At 40.2% G+C, this 21,648-nt stretch overlaps 1 protein-coding gene across 9 annotated transcripts in view; it reads right to left on the bottom strand.

The window, feature by feature from the left end:
• Positions 1–21,648, bottom strand: part of ESRRG (estrogen related receptor gamma) — a 533,318-nt gene that overhangs the window by 65,179 nt on the left and 446,491 nt on the right. The gene's annotated exons all lie outside the window — the stretch shown is intronic.

Here is a 21,648-nt window from a genome sequence, read left to right as displayed (position 1 = left end):
TGAGATGTCTAGGCACGGGATTTATATGAACTGAACTTCCTGAAACAAGCTGGAGCTGCTCTAGCAAAAAAAAAAAAAAAAAAAAAAAAGAGGCAGCATTCATAAAGCAACAAATTATTTTTATTTCATTCTGAATCATCCAGACAGATTCCAGGCAGCCAGAAAAAGTGCCAGTATAACCCTTTAAGTAGGGAACCTCAGCCAGTAAGTAAGGCAACAAGAAAACCAGCGCCAAGCACAAAATTTGTGCCTGCCCTGATGACACGGATTTAACTACTGAAGAACTCAACATGTGACAATGTCCTCACTGCACACTTCTCTTTTCATTATCTGATTAATTATTCCTCTCTCTTCCCTGTGTTTTCACTCCCACGATCATCATATGCTGCTTCTCCGCATCCTTCCTTCTTCATCTTTCCTTCTTTCCAGAGCTGGCTTGAACTCAGAAAAATCTACAAATGATGGGAGCTCCAGTTTGTGAAAGCCCCTTCTGTAGGGCCAGTCCTCTACTTAACATGGGATGTTGGGATCTGCTGCTGTCTGGGGCCACTTTTGGCAGGGCTAGAAGAGCAAGGATCAGTGTGCTGTCTATGGACATGCTTTGCTGAAAAAAAAAAAAAAAGCTAACTGCAAGGGACGATCTATCACTCCTTTTCCCAACCAAAACAGGAGAGAGACTAAATGGATTTTGGTGGGAGAAGGATATTTTGATGCGGGGTCAAAAATCCCACAGCCAGCTCTTCTCTCTTTTACATTTCTTCGGGCCATTTGTCCCTCTTTCCTTTCTGTTATTCATACACTTAGGTGCTCGACACACTAGTTGCTGAGGATCGGAAGAAGTTAAGTGAAGGGTCCAATCCTGCAAACTTTTACTCACAGAAGTAGACGCCTTACTTGATGCTCCCATTGACTTCAATACTATTGTGAGTAAAGGTTACGAGCATGAGAAAAGATTTGTATTAAAATCAGGCCCTAAGTCAGTAACTACAATACACAACCTACAATTCTATGCAAGAGTTCTCCATGCTCTTTGCTAATCATGAGACTGTGTAGTGATCTCCAAGCCTGGACAGTGTTGCATGAGATCATATGGTTTTAACTGAAAATGTACATTCATTTACTTAAACACAGGGAGCACATTTTTGATTAATTACAGATCTAATCTATATACATTTATAAATTACACTATATAAATCATAAAATAAAGCAATCATGTACCCACAGAGGTCAAAGCATGATTATGAATGAAATCTCTATGTATTTATGTATCTATGTATTTACAGTGTGTTCATATATCCTTATCATAAACATATTTGTGTGTATGTGTGTGTATATATTACACACAAGACCAAATTCTGATCGCAGTTATATGGTATAAATCCAGAGTAATTTCACCAGGAACAGAATTAGATTAACACAGCAAGTGTATGCTTATCTGTAAATTCAAGTTAAGCATATACATTCATTAGCACAAGTTATTACAGTTTATTAGACAGAGAATTTTAAATTAATGGTTAATAAATGTTCATAAGCACCCCAAGGAGCTTGATCTCCACCTAGGAAAACTGACATTCAAGAAACATACTGCCAGAAAATACATTAAAAAGTCCATGGCTTGTTGGTTGAACATTCAGAAAAAGGCAGAGGATTAAAGCAAGCCACATATGAGATTGGTGGAATTATAAAAAGACTGCCCAGCATGTTAAGAAAAATAGATAGAAAATGAATTCTGCATAATTCAGGTGTCATCCTTCTTTCTGCTTGGGAGGAGATTTCATAGAGATAAAAGACGGATTGCATCGGACAGAAGTATGTTTAATCAAAAAGTAATGGAACTGAAGATTAAATTAAAATAATAGAAATCTACCAAGAAGAACAATTTTTCCTCCCTTGCATTTGCACAGATACACATTGTCTGGCTATATCGAAAGAAGGAGACATTTGACATGGGTTTAATTAGGCCGCAACTTTATTATTAGATGTCTGAGACTACCCGACAGATAAAAGTGTATAGTGCAGGTAACCCCCTGTTTATTCCGTAATTACCCGGGTGGCTTTTACCAGTTCACTCTCTTTTTCCATCCAGGTGCCTCCAGCAAATCCATTGCCGGGACCTTACCATCCACCCTTCTTGTAGGAGGGTTAAGGTGGGTTATAATAATGGGGGATTGGCTCCCTGCCGTACCAATCATAGGAGTCCCCAACCACCCCCTGTTTGTTCCTTTAATGAACACCGCCTTTTAAGTCCTTTTCCAAGCCATTTATCCAGTCACTGTATACCTTTCCTATGGGGTACCTGCACTGGACATCCGCACACTGAAATAATGAGTTGTGACATATGGCCTACCGCCCTTCATGCCGTGCATGAACAGAGCCCTTCCTGAACCCGCTGTGGGGAAGGTGAACCCCCTGCACTGCACCCAAGTCAATATGGTGGCAAGGGAAAAATTCCTTCCCAGCCCTCCTAACAAAAAAGGGGCGGCTAGCATAATGCCCACAGCAGGTCTTGACCAAACCTGGTATTGTCCCGCATAAAGAGGAGGGAGAGTGGGTCCTGCTTCAGATGGTTCTGGGTAAAAAGGACGCTTCAGCCCAGAGCTGCCCCTTTTAAACCCTGCATTCCTAGGGGATGGGTCAGTGACCATGTTGTCCCCTTTTGCAACAGTTTTTCATCTCCTCCCCGCCATAAAGCGTTGTTCCCATTAGGCCAGCCAGCCAGGCCCCCCTCCGCTTAAAGGGGCAGGGCGGTCATTGAAACTGCTCATATGTTCAATGGGAAGGAAATACAGATAAGTATCAATGTGGCAAAATCATACATAGAAATATATATTCACTCACACATGCATTTAGACATCCGTATATACACAACTTTTACAAAAAACAACATACATGTGAGCATTATAATTCTTAATGTCTTAGGGAAATGTATTGCTGAACAACAACAATTTAAAATGACATACTTTTGTAACATAACTATTTCTAACTTTAGTGTAAAAATACTTTTTAATCCCCCCTCCCCCGATGTTAGATTTTAACATACCATTATATCAATGGAAAAGCAAACTGGGGTTCTATGGACCTTTTACTAGTATAGACATAGAATTTACCATTATGCTTCCTTAATTTTTTGCTTAATCCTAACAGCAAATAACTATATTAGAACCACATTTTGATACTCTTACTCACATTGGGGATCTTACTAAGCAATGGGAATCTTATAAGGACTACTTGCAAAGTAATTTGTTACTCAAAGGTGAGAAAGCATATCAGAGTCTGACCCTTTGTGAAAAGTGGTTTGTTTGGGTTTTTTTGTGGTGAATGGGAATCCACTAGTTGGAGAGGTTTATTTTGTATATATATATATTCTCCCCCAATTCCTGACCTGTAAACCATGGCAATTGTGAGAGTTGTCACAACAGAAAAAGTATATTTGCCAGTTTAGGACATTATAACTAACTATACACTCCTCTATGTGTTCGCCTGCTCTACTTTGCCTATCCAAAACAAACAAACAAACAATTACAATGCACGAAGTTGCTTTTAAAAGGCTCAGTTTCGGGGAATAATATTAACACCTGATTTCCTGGTCATAAAGTTAATTAGTGCAAGCAAACCCAGTATGTTTATAATATTAACAGAGACCCTGCGGCACACATTTAGAGTACAGAGGGAGTAAGTAGACCTTTGTTCTAACCCTAACTGTGCAAGTGTGTCTTCGGCAACTCCATCTGTCATTGCATCAGTTTCCCCATCCATAAAATGAAAATAATGGTACTTAGCCCACCTCATTAAAGTGATCTGCGATTTTCAATGAAAAGCCTTCTATTATTACAGTACTCTGAGGCCACTGGTATAAATGGGTATAGCTTCACCTAAACCAAGTGAACTCACATCAGCAAAGGATCTGGCCCCTAATGTACCCTAATGTCAGCTTTCGTCTTGAAATCCTTAAACAGGAAATATCCCAGTGATGTCAATGAGAATTCTATCTCAGTATGGACTAAAGGAATGGGCCAATTACCAATTAAAACATGATTTCAGCAGTCAACACTAAAGCAACTAACAGAACACTCCACTTTGCCTCTAATTACAAACACTAAATCACCTGTTAGAGCAGGAAGGGAAATCACACACATAGACACGATTTACAAAACTCAGATGGTAAGGATTAGTCACAGGCTAGAATATATGGAGAGACAGAAAAATGCATGCAGTAACTAAACTTTTTTTAAGAGGTAGCTACACAATCCAACATGGCATAAGGGTTTCTTCAGCTGACCTTACAGAAAGAATAGCCTGGTGCCTAAGGCACTGGACTAGGACTCTCTGGAACTGGGTTCAGTTCCTGATCCTATCATAAACTTCCTGTGTGATTTTAAACCAATTCTTTACCGACTCAAGTAATAATGAAACAGGGCACTATTATTCTGAAATAAAGAATGTCCACACACAGAGGTGCTCTGAGTTACAACCAATTTAGTTATTTCAGTTCCAGTTTCTGTGCAGACAAAGCATACTCTATTTTTGCATTCCTGCTTTGTCTCCATCAATCCAATCCCGTATTTATACGTACCACCAGATATTGTTATTTATTATTTGTATTACCAGAGCACCTAGGAGCCCTCGTTATGGACCAGGATGCTATTGTGCCAGGTGCTGTACAAACACAGAACAAAAAGACAATCCCTGCCCAAAACTTCCCTTTATTCAAACCCTAATGTGGGGGTCATCCTTGACTACTCCCTCTCTCTTGCCCACATGTCCAGGCCATGTCCAAAGTACATTTATCCTGCTAACATTTCTAAAACCTAACCTTTGCTTTCTTTGCACATTGTTAAATCCTTGCCTAGGATCTCATCTTAACTTCATCCTCTCTGGTCTCCCCAGCACTCATATACCCCCTTCCAGTCCATGTGAGATACAGCTCTCAAGGTCTTCTTCCTCATCCATCCATCTGACTATATCATGCAATTCTTTAAACCCCTTCACTGGCTCAAGTTTAAGCAGTGCTTAATTCATAATGAAAGAGGGGCTCAAGCAATTTTTGTACTTTCATAACTGACATGACAAGCCCAGAAATGCTGGGGCTCAGGCCTGGAAAGCCCTGGCACACATTAAGAACCGAGTTTAAGCTATCTGTGACCTTATTCCTCCTACCCTCCTTAACACTTTTGTGTCTTTATCATGTTGCCGGCCACCATCCCCTCCATTCTACTAATGATGTCAGCCTCGAATACCCCCTTGTTCACTTCTCCCACAAACATCTTTGTGCTTCTTTGCATGGTGCCCTTTATGCCCAGAACACAGTTCCTGAACTGATCTGCAATGCCCCTATCCTCTACTTCAAACCCTCCTCAAGTATCCTGATTGCCTACAAGAAAATTGCCAACTAACAATAGTTGAGATGCAGACTTTTATTTTGTTTAAAGTAGATTTTATCCCTCTCCCCCACTTCTTTAAGTCTTCAACTTTGAATGCTTTGGGGTCAGGTCTGCTTCTGATCTGAAAAACTCCTAACATGCAGTGGGTGCTACTGGAATTAATTTAAATAATAACTTACACTAGAGTAAATCAAAATGAACTCCGCTGATGTCAATGGAGTTACTGCAGTGAAGAATAGGTGGGAGATCAGAATCAAACCCTTCATTTTAACTTCCTTAGGGATGTTTTGGATTTCATTTGTGCTTCCTCTATAACTCCCCTACAGTAGCCGTGAGAATTGTGGCCATCAGGATTCTGTTCCACACCAGTGTCTTCTTGGCAGGCTCTCCCTCCAATGATGTGCTCAAGATGTGCAACAGAAGTTGCTGTATTCTGTGGCCTCTTCCACCACAGTGTGGATAAGAAATTGGATTAGTTCCACTTATACAAGTGATGCTTGTAAGACTCGCAAAATTGTTTTAGATTGTGCAGTGAGACTAACAAGAGAGGAAACTGAAGGAACAACAACTCACTCAGCATCAGAAAGAGCACCAGCACCAGCATTAGAGGCAAAAGCCAGATTAGCAGTATCAGAAACTGCAGAAGGAATTTTAGTGGCAGACTGATGCAGTTCTCCTTCGGGACAACATTCTGATAGGGTGTTCCAATTCAACCTGGACGTGCGGTGCTTATTTATAAGGTTGCTGAATAAAGTTGAGTGAATATTATGTACATTGAGTTGTGCATTTATTTGCCAAAATGAGTAAAAATTTATTTTTTCCTCCATAACTATAGACAGAAAGGTGATAAAGTGTGCAACAACACTTAGATTAAGACAGGTCAATAATTTCTATATTTTAGGATTAGAATAGTATGAGGCCGGTTAATCCTGAAATCAAAATGATTTGCAGTGGAAAAACATGCACAATATACTAGAAATGTGCAGTAAATAACACAGCATGAAGAAAAAGGATAACATGAGCTATCTTTATGTGCTAGTGCTGTACATTTGGTGTATGTGCTGCATTGCACGGATGCCAATTTGTGAGTGTTTGAAATCATTTGGTATCATATTTGGAAGCATGTGAGGTAAAACTAAAAACACACCCAGAGATGCAAAGTGCATGGCCATTAGGCGTTGATTTTTATTTTTATTTTTTGAAAACTGAGTCCTAAGTCATCAAAGAAATAGATTTTGCCTGGGATCTGTCTGAGAGGAGATACGCTAAGGGCTGCGTTAGGGAGGCTGTGTTGGTGAGTATCTGAGTGTCTGTTTTGGGGACAGTTTGACTGTGTGCTTGATTGGTTGTTTGAAAAGTGTGAATTGGGAGTGCTTTGTTCCAAGTGAGCCTTGAGTGGGCCTGACTGTTATAAAAAGCCAGTCAGCTCCGAACCAGCTGAGCGGCGAACAGCAGAGAGGCTAGCAGACGGAGATTGCCTGGGGAGAGCCCACTGAGGCTTACATCTTGCCGGCTTCTCTGAGTAGTCACTACAACTCCTGAGGAAGCTCATAGAAGGAAGGTAATATGGATGGGGAGTGTTCAGCTGTTGTGACCTGTACTGGATGTGCCATGTTTTGTCTTTCTTCCACAGGACAGAAGCGACTCTGTCTGTACAAAGTGCAAGCTGGTCTCCATACTGGAAGAGAAGGTTCAAGGTCTGAAGAAACAAGCATCAACCCTGTGTTGCATAAGAGAAACTGAAGACTTCCTGGACAGACATCAGGATATGCTTCTACGGACACAATGTTCTGAAGATTCAGAGCAGGCTGCACAGCGGGGACAGGAGGACGGTGAAGAAATTTGGCAGCATGTGACCTCCAGAAGAAGGAAGGGGAGCGTCCATGTACCGGCAATGCAGATACTGGTAAGCAACCGTTTTCATGTTCTCTCCACAGGTACTAATGTGGAGAGTGGACTAGATGATACATCTGAGGGAAGGGAACAGAAGGAGACTCCGCCGACTGGAAGGCATGAGATGCACTGTCCTAGGGATGGGGGTTCCATGACCACCGCTCCCAAGAGAAGGAGGCGGGTGGTGGTGTTTGGGGACTCTCTCCTCAGGGGGACCGAGTCATCTATCTGCTGCCCCGACCGGGAAAACCGAGAAGTCTGCTGCTTGCCAGGAGCTAGGATTCACAATGTGACGGAGAGACTGCCGAGACTCATCAAGCCCTCGGATCGCTACCCCTTCCTGCTTCTACACGTGGGCACCAATGATACTGCCAAGAATGACCTTGAGCAGATCACTGCGGACTACGCGGCTCTGGGAAGAAGGATAAAGGAGTTTGAGGCACAAGTGGTGTTCTCGTCCATTCTCCCCGTGGAGGGAAAAGGCCTGGGTAGAGACCGTCGAATCGTGGAAGTCAACAAATGGCTACGCAGGTGATATCGGAGAGAAGGCTTTGGATTGTTTGACCATGGGATGGTGTTCCAAGAAGGAGGAGTGCTAGGCAGAGACAGGCTCCACCTAACGAAGAGAGGGAAGAGCATCTTCGCAAGCAGGCTGGCTAACCTAGTGAGGAGGGCTTTAAACTAGGTTCACCAGGGGAAGGAGACCAAAGCCCTGAGGTAAGTGGGAAAGTGGGATACCGGGAGGAAGCACGAGCAGGAGAGCACGAGAGGGGAGGGCTCCTGCCTCATACTAAGAAAGCAGGACAAACAGCAAGTTATCTCAAGTGCCTATATACAAATGAAAGAAGCCTGGGAAACAAGCAGGGAGAACTGGAAGTCCTGGCACAGTCAAGGAATTATGATGTGATTGGAATAACAGAGACTTGGTGGGATAACTCACATGACTGGAGTACTATCATGGATGGATATAAACTGTTCAGGAAGGACAGGCAGGGCAGAAAAGGTGGGGGAGTTGCATTGTATGTAAGGGAGCAGTATGACTGCTCAGAGCTTTGGTATGAAACTGCAGAAAAACCTGAGAGTCTCTGGATTAAGTTTGGAAGTGTGAGCAACAAGGGTGATATCGTGGTGGGAGTCTGCTATAGACCACCGGACAAGGGGGATGAGGTGGACGAGGCTTTCTTCCAGTAACTAACGGAAGTTACTAGATCGCAGGCCTTGGTTCTCATGGGAAACTTCAATCACCCTGATATCTGCTGGGAGAGCAATACAGAGGTGCACAGACAATCCAGGAAGTTTTTGGAAAGTGTAGGGGACAATTTCCTGGTGCATGTGCTGGAGGAACCAACTAGGGGCGGAGCTCTTCTTGACCTGCTGCTCACAAACCGGGAAGAATTAGTAGGGGAAGCAAAAGTGGATGGGAACCTGGGAGGCAGTGACCATGCGATGGTCGAGTTCAGGATCCTGACACAAGGAAGAAAGGAGAGCGGCAGAATACGGACCCTGGACTTCAGAAAAGCAGACCTGGACAACCTCAGGGAACTGAAGCCTTGTGCCACCCCTTATATCGGGGCTTCTCTGCGCGGTTGGACAGGGAAGGGAGTAAATCCCCTGCAGGGGCTGGGAGAAGGTGACATCACTCCCTCTGCTTCCAGCGCCACCTGCGAGCCCCAGCCCCACCTGAGCTTGGGGCGGCAAATGTTTTGCTTGGGGTGGCAAAAAACCTAGAGCCAGCCCAGCTGGATGAGGCTGACCCTCAGCCCCGCCCTTCCGCCCGAGGCTCACCGCTTCGCCCAAGGCCCGGCCCCCGAACTGGTCAGACTTTTAAGTTACATTCACCCCTGATCAGGATCCAAAAGATATTTGCTAATTTGTCTATGGGATGGAATTTACAAGAGACATCCTTGTAACATTCTAGTTTGGGAATATAGCATATCTAATGATTAGAGCAGCTGGCTCAGAGTCAGTAGTCTTATGTTCTCTATTTTACAATGCAACAAACTTACTTGATAATTGTGGGCAAGTCACTTAATTTATCTACGCCTTGTTTTCCCTGCCTTAAAATGAGGATAATAATCCTTCCTCCTTCTTTGTAAGAAGTTTTAACTTTACATGCAGCAATCGTCATGTGGAATTTGTGTACACTAGTCTTTGTGCATAAAACAAAACAATGTTTATGCATAAAACCCACTTAAATTTAATCTTCCCATGTAAATGAGGTTTTGTGCAAATATTTTCCATTATTTCTGTGCAAGTGATTGCCAGTGACTAGTAGCCTCTACAGAAATGGTGCCACATTTTATAACATGGCCCAGAATGTCTCCCAAGTGAACTGTTGTTTTACATTTAAAAAAAATAAATAAATGGCTTCATATGAAACACAGTACCCTAATCTGTGACACCTCCAAGTACAAATTAGGTCATATGCAACAGGTGACAACTTTTAATTGAATGTCTTCTGTCTGCAATTCTGACAAAAGGTGAATGGAAATAAATGAGTCTGGCAAGACAGCCCTGAGCCTTACAATACCCAATATCTCATTATTTTTAAACAGCTATCTATAAACTGATGGTGACAAGCCTTGAACCTTTTATTTCTGCTCAAGATGAGGTGAATGTGCAAAGAAAAAAAACAAAAAAAACCCCAACCCAGGGCATCTAAAATGTTGCATTAAACATTCAATACTCATCATTTTCACCTCCTCAACTTAATTAAAGGAAACCGTCTTTTCAAACAGGCACTTTTTCTAAATGTATTTCTTATCCAGAGATTCAAACTGCATGTACCAAACACTGGGTACCTTACTTCGATCTTTCACCAATTTGACACCAGTAGAAATTCCCTAGAATTATGCCACATTTATTCTGACATTAGGGAGATCAGAAATAAGTTATTAAGGAAGGGCCAAACAATGTTTATACCTTTTATTACACTTATTAAAAACAATGAAAGGGGTTGTGTTTCAGCAAAGATGGAACTTTTGCAATTTGTGCAAAAAAGGAAGCTAAAAGCAAAAGCACATAAACTGCAAAACTATTATGTGATTGGTTATGAAATAATAATCACCAGCACCAAATATGCCCTCTTTCTAAATTAGCATATTGAGTACATTTATGAATAACATGAAAAGTGTTAATTTCACAGTTAAATGCCATATATGTGTGCATATATATCTTTACCATATTATATATACACATTATGTTTTTATTATACATATGACCTCAAGGGACAATACTGAGTAAAATAAAACACAAGGGCAATTTATCCCAAAATACTAACAATTCTTAGTTAAAACTATTTAAATATGAAATCAAACATGCAGGCTTTCAAGTTCCTGAGATCAAAATTAAGACCATTTTAATGAGAGAGAACTTTCTAGAGTGTTGTGGCACCAATGGATAAAAACACTTGCAACCACTGTTCTAAGGTGATAAGCACGGGGAGAGAACCAGCTACCTTGCGATCCAAGCAATGGACATGGAATACAAGGAGACAAGAAGGTCAAAAAAAGAAGCTGGAGCAAAGCCAAATCAATGCTTGAAAGTCACAAGCAAGCTTTTATTCTAGATCACACCAGCACAGCTTATAAAGAATTCAAGAAAGATGCTAGTGACAACTCTAATAGGAAAGAAGTCTAACTGTTAAGTTCTGGACCATTTGCTGGCAACTCTCAAGAGATACAGGAAGATCGAAATGAAATGCATTACAGTAATCCGACTGTGAAGTATTGATACCATGAATCAGGATCTCAATATCCCTTTCAGAAATAATAATATGCAATTTAGCAATATTTCAGTTGGTGACTTGGGAGCGGTTGGTTTCAAAAATTAATTCGGGATCCAGAAGTCGCAGCAAAGTCCCAAATATTATAAACTGAAAGAGCTATGTAAAGTGATAATCTCAGTATTGCTGAGACTGAGAAGAACCTTGCTTAGAATTACGACTTGTACCCAGAAGAAGTTATTTCTTTTTCCTGGAACAGAGCTGGAGTAAATTAAAGGAATACCATAAAAAATTTAGGCCCCTAAATAGATGCATTATTCAAATATACCCCATAGGGTTAAAAACATGAGCTGTTTACACCAACAACCCAGACAAAATGATCCTTCCTTATTTTTTTAAATCTTCTTTTATGTTTATGTAAATGCCTTTTCTTTTTAGGTTTTTAGGACCAAATTCTATTCATCTTCATCAAGGACAGTTCAATGGGACTACTTGGAAAAATAAAGTGAGCAGAATACGATTCTAAAGATTTAGGGCTTAATTCTCAATTTACACTCATCTGGCACTGTAAAAGGGAACACTACATTTATGCCCGAATCAAGGCTCCTTTACCCTGCCAGATAAGTTTAAATTGGCCTTCATTGAAATACTATGGGCTTGATTCTCACTTACAACTGTTTTAAGTCTCTTAATTGGAAATATAGTTTTCATCTGTTTTTCATTTTAAGATCACTCTTAACAGTGCTGACTAACTCTTAATTCTTTCATTCCTTGAGCTTCCCTGGATTGCAAAGAGGTTTCTAAGCTTCTTGTTGACACAAAATGAGATACTAATTTTGGAACAAGTCAACAAATTATAGTTTTAATTATAGTTTTCAATGAAGTGTATGATGGGATAGATTTTTAATTACCAAGCCATATTGCTATTAAACAATTATTTCCCATATACTCAATACATTTACAAACCATACTTCTGTTGCTGCAGCACTATATAATTATTCCCTCATTCTGTCACTGTTCATGAACCAGGCCATACATTGTGGAACCTCCCCAACTTTGCACTTCAGTCCTCAAGGATACACCAACTTCTTGTCACAGTCCTGAAATCCACTTCCCACTCCCCATTTTTAGGGCCCTACAAAGTCCAGCTCCTGCTGCCCCGAGAAATAATAAACCAGGAAGCTTAACCCACGTCTTCCCACTAATGCATTTTTAATGTCAGAGTTGGGTTTAATCACAGTCTATGTTCTGACTAGATAAAATCTTACCCCTTGTTAGAATGTACTGGCATAATTCAGGAGACTACACAGAGTGCCACATTCTGAAATGAGAGTACTCCCAATAAACTGGCCCACAAAAATGTGTGTACCCGAGCTGCACACAAAAATGGACTGGCATAAACACCTCTTACAGATGCAAATGTGGGTTTTGGACACAGGACAGATGAGGTTGGATTTTATGCAGGCACTCCTTTAAGTACCCTGGTTTGAAAATGGGATCTATAATGTATATAAATTGAGGCATGTTTTTGATTGTATTCCTCTCCTCCTCCCTTTAGTGTGTTTCTTGTTGTCTTGGATTGCGAGCTCTTTGGGATAAAGACCATGGCTTTCTAAGTGCTCATACATGCCTATAAAAATGGGGCCACAATTGGAGCCTCTATATCCTACTGAAATAGAAATAATAATTATAATATCCACCAAGATAATATTCGCACACTCTACTGGTTACTTGTACCTGCAGCAAATGCCCTCACTTCTCTGTACATTCTTCTTCCTGTCCATATACCATTTCCCGTTATATCTTAAAATGCTTCCTCTTACAAAAGAAAAGGCCAGTGGTGGCTTATACCAGCTCGTGATAAAAATAGCCACACGTTGTGACAGTAAGGACTTTGTGATCCCAGGTTGCTACCCCCTCCCTCTTACTTCTCTCTGGGGCAGTTGTTTGCTTTATAATGGGAATCTTTACCTGGCATTTAGAAGGAAAAATATCTGTCTAATTTACGGTGATATGCTCACACTGGAGGGTACTGCCATGCCATATCACAGCATCCTCCTTTGCAGTGTTGCTCGTGGCATGAAAGAAAAAGCTCAGAGTAAAGGCAGAAGAATGAACCATAGCAACATATCTTATATTTCAAGACACAGGCTGCACTGAATTAAAGAGACCCCCATTCAACACAAGGCAAATCTCTTTTAGATTTTGTGTTCAGATGGACATTAAATGAAAATATACCATTATAAAATAAATGACATCTTGTGAAATGACAACTTGCTGCTATTACCTACTAATACTGGCTATTTTGTGGCTTGAAATATTCTGTTGCTGACCGGTCGGAAGGAAGAAGAAAGGTATGTCTTTCCAGGAAGGAGGATCTGTTTTATTTGCAGAGGTGTCAGGAAAAAAGACCCAATGTCTACAGCTTATTGAATACTAGAAAAAATTATCTGCAAATAAATTATTCTTCTTTTGCTGAAAAACAAGTTGGTGAATAATGTGTCTGATGAATAGCATATGAAAGTCTATATAGCTCGTAGAAGAGTAGATAAATAATGTATTCAACAAATAATTAATTGGATAAACTACTTGGGAATAATATTCTACCACATCTTCTCACATGAGTCGGGCTGCAGGATCAGACCCAGAATTGAATTTAGACAGAAAATATTTTTCTGGAATATGCTGCAGCACACTCTCTCTTTCTTCTTCTCCATGTAGTAACATAAAAAATGGATCCCTCCCCCATGTCAATTTCAAGCCTTTACTCAGGGATTATATAAACCAAGATAATTTTGGGGGTTCAGTTTTAAACTTAGATATGTAGCCTTCATGGATCAGCACATCTCCTGAAGTTGGGGTATACCGGTAGTGGTTTTTCCAAGATAAGAGTGCTTTAACTCAGGCCCTAATTCTGCAAATGCTTGTGAAACTGCTTGTTTTTACACTTATGAAGAGTTCAGTTGAATGCTAGGCACTACTCGTGCATAAAATTCAGCAAACGCCCACGTTTTTGCAGGATTGAGGCCTTCATAACTGTTCTGTATGTTACAGAGTGCCTGGTTTGCAGCTCCTGTGCGGAAATCCATACTCAAAATGACTGTGCCTGGAAGAGGTTTTTAAAAGGCTTATATCATGACCTGATACCATGTCATAAGAACCAGAAAGTGAAACTGAAACAAAAGTGACATTGACTAGTCTAGTTCTATCATACAAGCTGAGTGAGAAATGTATCATAGAAATAATGAAAAGTAGATTAGATTTTAAAATTATATCAGTTTATGGTAGAAGGTTCCAGTCCTACACACGGTCATTACACTTGGATTCACATGGACAGACCCTCATACCTATGCAGAACCCACTGACTTCAGTGGTGCTATATGCAGGTGGAAGCATGGAAGCAGATACATGGAACTACTTGCAAGGCCAGGGCTTACGGTACTAAGGCACTAAGAGTAGTTTAGGGAAGGAGGTTTTAAAAATAAAAAAAAGTGTTCATTTTTTTCTCATAATGGTATTTCTTTAATTAGTTTAAAGGTCAGGTCCCCGAGCAATCATGAGATTTAAAAAATTATAAATGTTGTGTTCTTTTTGTTTACCTTCTGGTTTTTGAGCCTGTGGGGTTCACCTCTTCAATCTTTTCTCTACAACCATGAAAGCTAGAAAGTTACTTTTTTTAAAAATGCAAGCTGAGATTCTCATGTAATCACTTGACTCCAGGAGCTAGGGCTTTAAGAAAACATTCAGTTTCACCAGGCTTATGATAAAACCACAGAAGCTGGCAACACTGAGTTTAAACGTTTTACCTATGCAAAATAGCAAATAAGAAAATAAAAAAAGACAAAGAGTTAACCTTTCAATGTACTTAATAAAACCTGTTGCTAAATGATACAGATAAAAGTACTGAGAATGGAAACAAAAATGTAGTCTACTGTTCATCTTGAGCTTTATTTGTAAGTGAATATATTTAACAATGTATTTTTGACCACAGGGCAGCAGATTTACCAGTCAACTTGTATGGTGCCCCCCTCATCCCTCTGTGATACTGTCTGTCACAGTACTCTGGGGTGACATTTTATCCTACTTGCAGCATCTGCATCTGTTCTCAGACTAATACTTCAATGATTAACGGGAAGTTTATTAGTGATATCAAATTACCAATACTACAGCTTGAATTAGGTTATCTAAGCTTTGTGTACTCCACTACAATGGTTAACCCACATAGCCAGTATGGCAATTGTACATCAGTGTCAGAGCTAAATGTTGATCAGACTTAATACAGAAAACCTTAGCCGAAAAACATAGTTATAATAATGGGCTCATGTTTTGAAGCTCTTTTTGGCCATCCATAATCTTGCGCTCAATTAATATCATGAGCTAAATTGATTTTACATTAGTAAAACATAATAAATTTTGTAACAATTAGACAATATACTCCGATTATAAAATGCTCCCTGCTCTAAAATAAAAAATAGTGACAAGATTTTCTTGTAATCTTATATGAAGTGTTGGACCTTTGAGGAATGGGTTAATAAATTATAGATTTTTAAACCAGGGAGACTGATTTACTGTAAACTTCAACCATTACAGTTATAGTAGATGTCTATCAAATTGCTTATGAGGACAAATTTATGGAAAATATCCAAGAGTAAAGCTTTGTTCTTATTAAGATGCATGAATATGTATGTAATTTTAGCCAGACTAAATTAACAAAAAAAATGTTGTCATAAGAAATATTCTTTTTCACCAAAGAGGCTCCACTTCACTATTCAAGATGCTCTGTATACAAAGATATTCATGGAAGGAAAACATTTTAGATTAAACAGTAAGGGTAACTGTTAGAATGAAAAAGAATACAATGAGATTTCAGTGTAATTTCATAGGTAACATATAAAAACTTTTAGGTAAGAAGGCAAAAAATGATTAAAAAAATAAAGATACCAAAATGACTAAGCTCCGTATCCTGAATGAATTCTATGCACATTTGCTGAACCATAGGCATCTCTGTTTTTGGTTAAATCAACATATTTCTTGAAAGGCACAATCTATCATAGGCCCTACCCCGCAAAGGTTTATGCACGTGCTTAACTTTATGCCCAATGTAACTGCAATGGGACTATTCACTGCGTGTAAGGTTAAGCATACACACAAGTCTTTGCAGGACTGGGGCCACAAACATAGCACTGTAAAATCAAGAGGCCAAAAATCTGTTCTCTCACTCCAGTTCAAATCTGGAATAACGCTAATGAAGCCAGAGGAGTTACCCAGATTTATACCAGGGTGAGAGCACATGACACAAGTATAATGGATTCATGTCTTGGCCTTTTTTTTTTTTTTTACCCTGGTCACAGTTGTAGTGACCAAAATAAAGTTTCAGAGTTGTAATAGCTCATCTGCTATATCATATGCTATAATAATAAAGTGTTGCACTTATTTAACCTTTTCAGAATTCTGTTATTTGATTGGCTGACAGCTTTCAGGTCACGCCTGTTTACAGTGTCATTAAGCTGTGGGGAAGAAGTTACTGCTTTGCTGGTTACAGATCACACCATCACAAAAGTCAACAACAGTTGATTTTTAATTCAATGTTCAAAATGCGTCCGAAGTTTCAAGTAAAAAGAACTACAAACAAATCATTACATGTACTTTCTCAATGCCTGTTACATGAAACAAGCAGTGTCTGTTTCTCAGCCTCTCATCTCACATGCCTCCCCCTTCTTCTCTTGCACGTTTACACAGGGGATACTTTAGGCAGAGTTTCTCCTTCTTTGTCTAATTTTACCACTGATGATTTTGAGGCAATCTGAATACTGTTACCTTTCCCTTCGAAGGGAATCATCCATCTCAGTGCTAGTTTTGCTAATGTCTTTATGCAATATATAGATTCCCCAGAGCATAGTTTTTAATTATTTGTGTATTCCATGTATTATTTTCTACTTTTTGCATCATCCCAGTCAGAATCCTAAAATTATCTGACCTCCATAAACACGAGGATAGTTCTACATTTTTGCCATCAATATTAAAGATGTAAAATTAATTAGGTCAGGAGGTGACAATTACCAGTTAGAAGATGCACAAAAAGGGTAAATAAAACACATGGAAAATATGTAACTAAATGGTTCTATTGCCAACAATGCCAGAAATGCTCTTAGCATAATCATCATTTAGCTTTAAGACTTCTTTACTTCCATTCAAAGCCAGATTAAAAGAACGTAATCTATATTTAGGGGGAAAGATACATGGAATTTATCTTTTATTACTAATCCTTTCTCCTTCCTTTTGGGCAAAAACCCCAAACAAAGGAAGAAAATAGCACAGATGCGAGAGTAAACACCAATACTTTTCATTCTGCAATGTATATTTTAACCTTAAAAATACTGACCATAAATACTCTTTGACCTTTCAAATCACCTGTTAGAAGATAAGAGTGGTGGTGGTGTTGCTCCTGTAGGACTTGACTAGATTTGTTCCATTGCAAAAATGGGAAGTTAGCTACATGCACCACTAGACGAACTATAAACTATGGACCCATTTAACCTATCTGATCATGAAGGTAAAGAGAGCTGTGGAAAAACACTAGGAATGGCTTGAAGCTAAAACACCCCAACCAAAAATTAACACTCAAATGTATATTAAGAACTGTGAGATAATGACTAAAGACTGTAAAGGCCAGATAGTTCCTGACCTTGGCATGGAGCACAATGCAAGAAGTCTTTTGAACCCTATTTAGTCCCCATGCAAGCACTGGGGACAGTTGCAGCCCCTAGTGCTGAAGGGAGGTGGCCATGGTTACAGAGGGAAGCAATGATGTTGCAGTGTATTCCCTTCCCTCTGCATTTAGAAAAGGATTTTGATTCTAGATGCTGCCCAGTGCCTAAATGTCACAATCTAGCCCTAATCAGTTATAAAGCTCTGTTTAATCCTTACTGAAAGCCAAGAGCCAAATGTTAAAGTCCTTACTCAGTCTTTTCTCAGTCCTTACTCAGGCAAACCCTTACTGAACGCAGTCTCTGACACACAGTGGAAGTTTGCCAGAGTAGAAACACTAAGAAAAGCCTGCAGGGATCGGCCCCAGGGGAGATCACTGAGTGATGGGATCCTTAGATCACAGCTGGCTTCAGGATTATAGCCCTCCCACTCCTCCCCAGTAAGGTTATTCTAGGGAATCCTCGTTCCCTGACACTGTCCTTCCCCTCCCTCTTTGATCAATGCTCTGGAACAGCAGCAAACCTCACAGTGTTACATTAAATTTGGGTACTGTCCTTTAAACTGCCCCATCCCCCATCCAATGGATCAGGCCCCCCTCTCTCCCTCCCTCAACCATAAGCTCTGCTCATGCCAGAAAACAGCTCTGATCCCAGTGGGAAGATTTGGATCCATTTACCTTCATTAGAATGCTCATTACGCTACTTAGTATGAATTTAAAGGAGGATCAGAAGGATGCTATATAACACTGAACTTCTTCTTAAATGTGCACAGAGGTCTGGAGAAGGCAGCAGACTGCTTATCATTACATTACTACAGCCACATGACAGGGGTAGGATCTTGACTATGTCATGAAGGGGAACATAGGGATACAAACTGATTTTGCTCCCTCTGGGCCTTAGCCTGATCATCCTGGAGAAAAGGAAGGAATTGGCAGTTGCAGAACAAGCCTGCAACTATCTTATATCCAGCAAAATTATGTGTCACTTATAAGGAGCATCAATATGTTTTCTGGGAATAAAGAGTCAGCCGCATGTTTATTGGAGAAAATCAAAGCAGACGGCAGTGAGGATGGATCCGATGAGGAAGACCCTGGAGACTGAATGTTGGATCTTTATTAATCTATGATCTCAGCCGTCTTAACATTTATAGTATTTTCTGATACTGTTTCCTAAGGTTTTACATGTTTCCCATCTGCTGAAGTGGGAGATTTATGTGAGCATCACACACCTTGCCATTGTTTAGGCACATTTGTTTTTTTAATGGAGGCAGGTTTTAGAAACTATAACACAATTCATTTTTTACTGCCTTTCCCCTACCTCTCAGAGTTAAGTTATTTTCTATTGCTTATGCCACTGTGTCAGAGATGGCGTGGTACTGTGGATTAATGTCCCTTTATTATTCTCCTCAACTCATGTGCTTGATTTTCCATCTGCTCAGGCCCTTCTTCTCTTCCCTGCCCACAAAAGTGTGGCCATACAACAAACTTCCCTATATTGTGTCATACTCTTGTGCAGTCTGTTACTCTCAGAACTGTAGAAATTATTTTGAGAATAGGTGTTTACTGAAGCTGGTTTGGCGAGTAATTAAAGATTGGACACAGCTGGGTATGTCTACATTGCAGCTGGGTGGACAGACTTGTGCTAGCAGGGCTCAAACAAGTGCTTGTGGCGTTCCAGCTAGCATGCTAAAAAGAGCAATGTGGACATTTTGGCTCAGGCTGGAGCCTGGGGCTTTGAAGCCTACAGGGTTGGGTGGGCTTCAGAGTCCGAGTTCCTGCTCAAGCCAGAACATCCACATTGATGTTTTTAGCATGCAAGCTCAGGACCCGCTAGTGTGAGTTTGTCTACTGGGGCTGCGAGACTCACTCCCATCTGCAGCGTAGATGTACTCATTAGGACCTAGCCATACAAGCTATGTACTCCACAGTACTTTTGTGTTTTAATGATTTCTGTGTTTTTAAATATAAAAAAATGAACAAAGAAAACAAGCTCCAAAGTTTGGACCCAGATTAGTATCTTGTTTCAATTCTTACCAGCGTAAGTTCAGGGGGGTTCAGATTTCAGCAGAATTCAGGCTGGGGGTTTGGTTCAACCCACTACAGAACATGGGACCAGCTGTGAAGTTCCAGATCAGAACTTTCGTAGAGTTCAGGGGGTATTCAGAGTCAGGACTTTGGATTTCTCATTAGAGAGAAAACTGTAATTTGGATATAAATCTTCCCCAAATTCAGAGGCTTTTGGGTCCCAACCTATCTCTATAAAAGATGATAAAAAACCCTGATTATATATTAAACAGCAAACTGAAAAAATGCTCTGCTTTTTAATTTATTTATTTTCTTAAATTGGAGGATAATATTTCCTTACTCAGGGTTCTTATTTTTTCTAGTGACATCAAAATTTAAGATGGTATAAAAGATGCTCACTGTACACCCTTGTTAAAATGTTCACTTTTCCTTCACTTGCTGCTACTCTGGGTCACCTACTACACTCTCGTAATGAAATCCACATCCACTTTATACGCTAAACTTCATGTGCCACAAGGAAAGCATTACCACGAAGGTACAGAACCCTTGTCAGAACTCAAATGTAGCAATGAACTTAACTGATTTGGATTCCAAATGCTGAATGCTACACTTAATTGCAAGTGAAGGTCTTTAATCCTGCTTAAGGAAGGCAAGCCATAATGTACCTAGGGAAAATCCTAGTGTGGCATCATATGGTCAGAAGGGAAGGCTTGATGTGCTGAGCTTTATGGGGAAATGGAACATAAAGTCTCTGTCATAAGCATACTTTGCAGCAGCTACCAAGCAAGTGAAGGCGTTAACTACTCCAGACAGGACCTTAAATAGCAATCCAAAGAGTTTTGCCTTTGTTGGCAGAGAAAAAAAATGAAGGTTTGTTTTGAGTTCCGTGGGCCCAATCCAACTCGCAGTGAAATGAATGGAAGTCTTTCAATTTACTTCAAATGGGTACTGGACTGGGCCCTGTCATCTGTATTATGCCTATAGGGCTCACATATCACAATGTGATCTGAGATTCCAACAGAACAATGTTCACACTGATTAGTTAATGTTGTTTAGACTTTTGAAAGTATAAAAACAAAATCAAATCAGAAATGTACATGGGATTATAGGAACAGAAAATGTGCCTTACTACATTAGATTGCAACACAGGTCCATTAGTACCCTGCCTGTGGGAAAGTGCTTCTAGCGCTTCAGGGTAAAGCTGGTCCTTCCTATAATGCATTTAATCAATTGTGCAATACTGTACATAGGTGGGGTGGGAGGGAGAAATTCCTGAATGACTCCTCCAGTGATCAACATATGTCCCAAAAGAATTAAATTTAAGTTCAAGTTTACAATATATAAGTTTACCATCCATTGCACAGCATCCAGGCCCGCATGGCACATTGCTTTTTCTCCCTCTCATCTCTAGAAGGGACAGAAACTTCAAAATGATTTTTTCTATTCTTTTAAATTCCATAAAATTCAAGAGTTTTATCAGGCCAGCCCAATTCTCAAATGGGGGTGCTTTAATGTTTTTATCATCTGTATTACATCAAAATCCCATTTTGCATGTGCATCAGCGGAAATCTGCCTTTCCCCTGTGGTCTTAACCAAGGGCTCTGAACCAAGCCCCATGATGTGTGAATAATCAGGCATGTAGGGTTTAGGTAAGTCTATCTCACTGGTGGCAGATGACAGAACAAGGAGTAATGGTCTCAAGATGCAGTGGGGGAGGTCTAGGTTGGATATTAGGAAAAACTATTTCACTAGGAGGGTGGTGAAGCACTGGAATGGGTTACCTAGGGAGGCGGTGGAATCTCCATCCTTAGAGATTTTTAAGGCCCAGCTTGACAAAGCCCTGGCTGGGATGATTTAGTTGGGGTGGGTCCCGCTTTGAGCAGGGGGTTGGACTAGATGACCTCCTGAGGTCTCTTCCA

This window comes from Chelonia mydas, chromosome 3 (genome assembly GCF_015237465.2).
Source record: "Chelonia mydas isolate rCheMyd1 chromosome 3, rCheMyd1.pri.v2, whole genome shotgun sequence".
Taxonomy (NCBI): domain Eukaryota; kingdom Metazoa; phylum Chordata; order Testudines; family Cheloniidae; genus Chelonia; species Chelonia mydas.
Note: the sequence above shows the minus strand (reverse complement) of the source record. Positions and strands in the feature narration are given on the sequence as shown.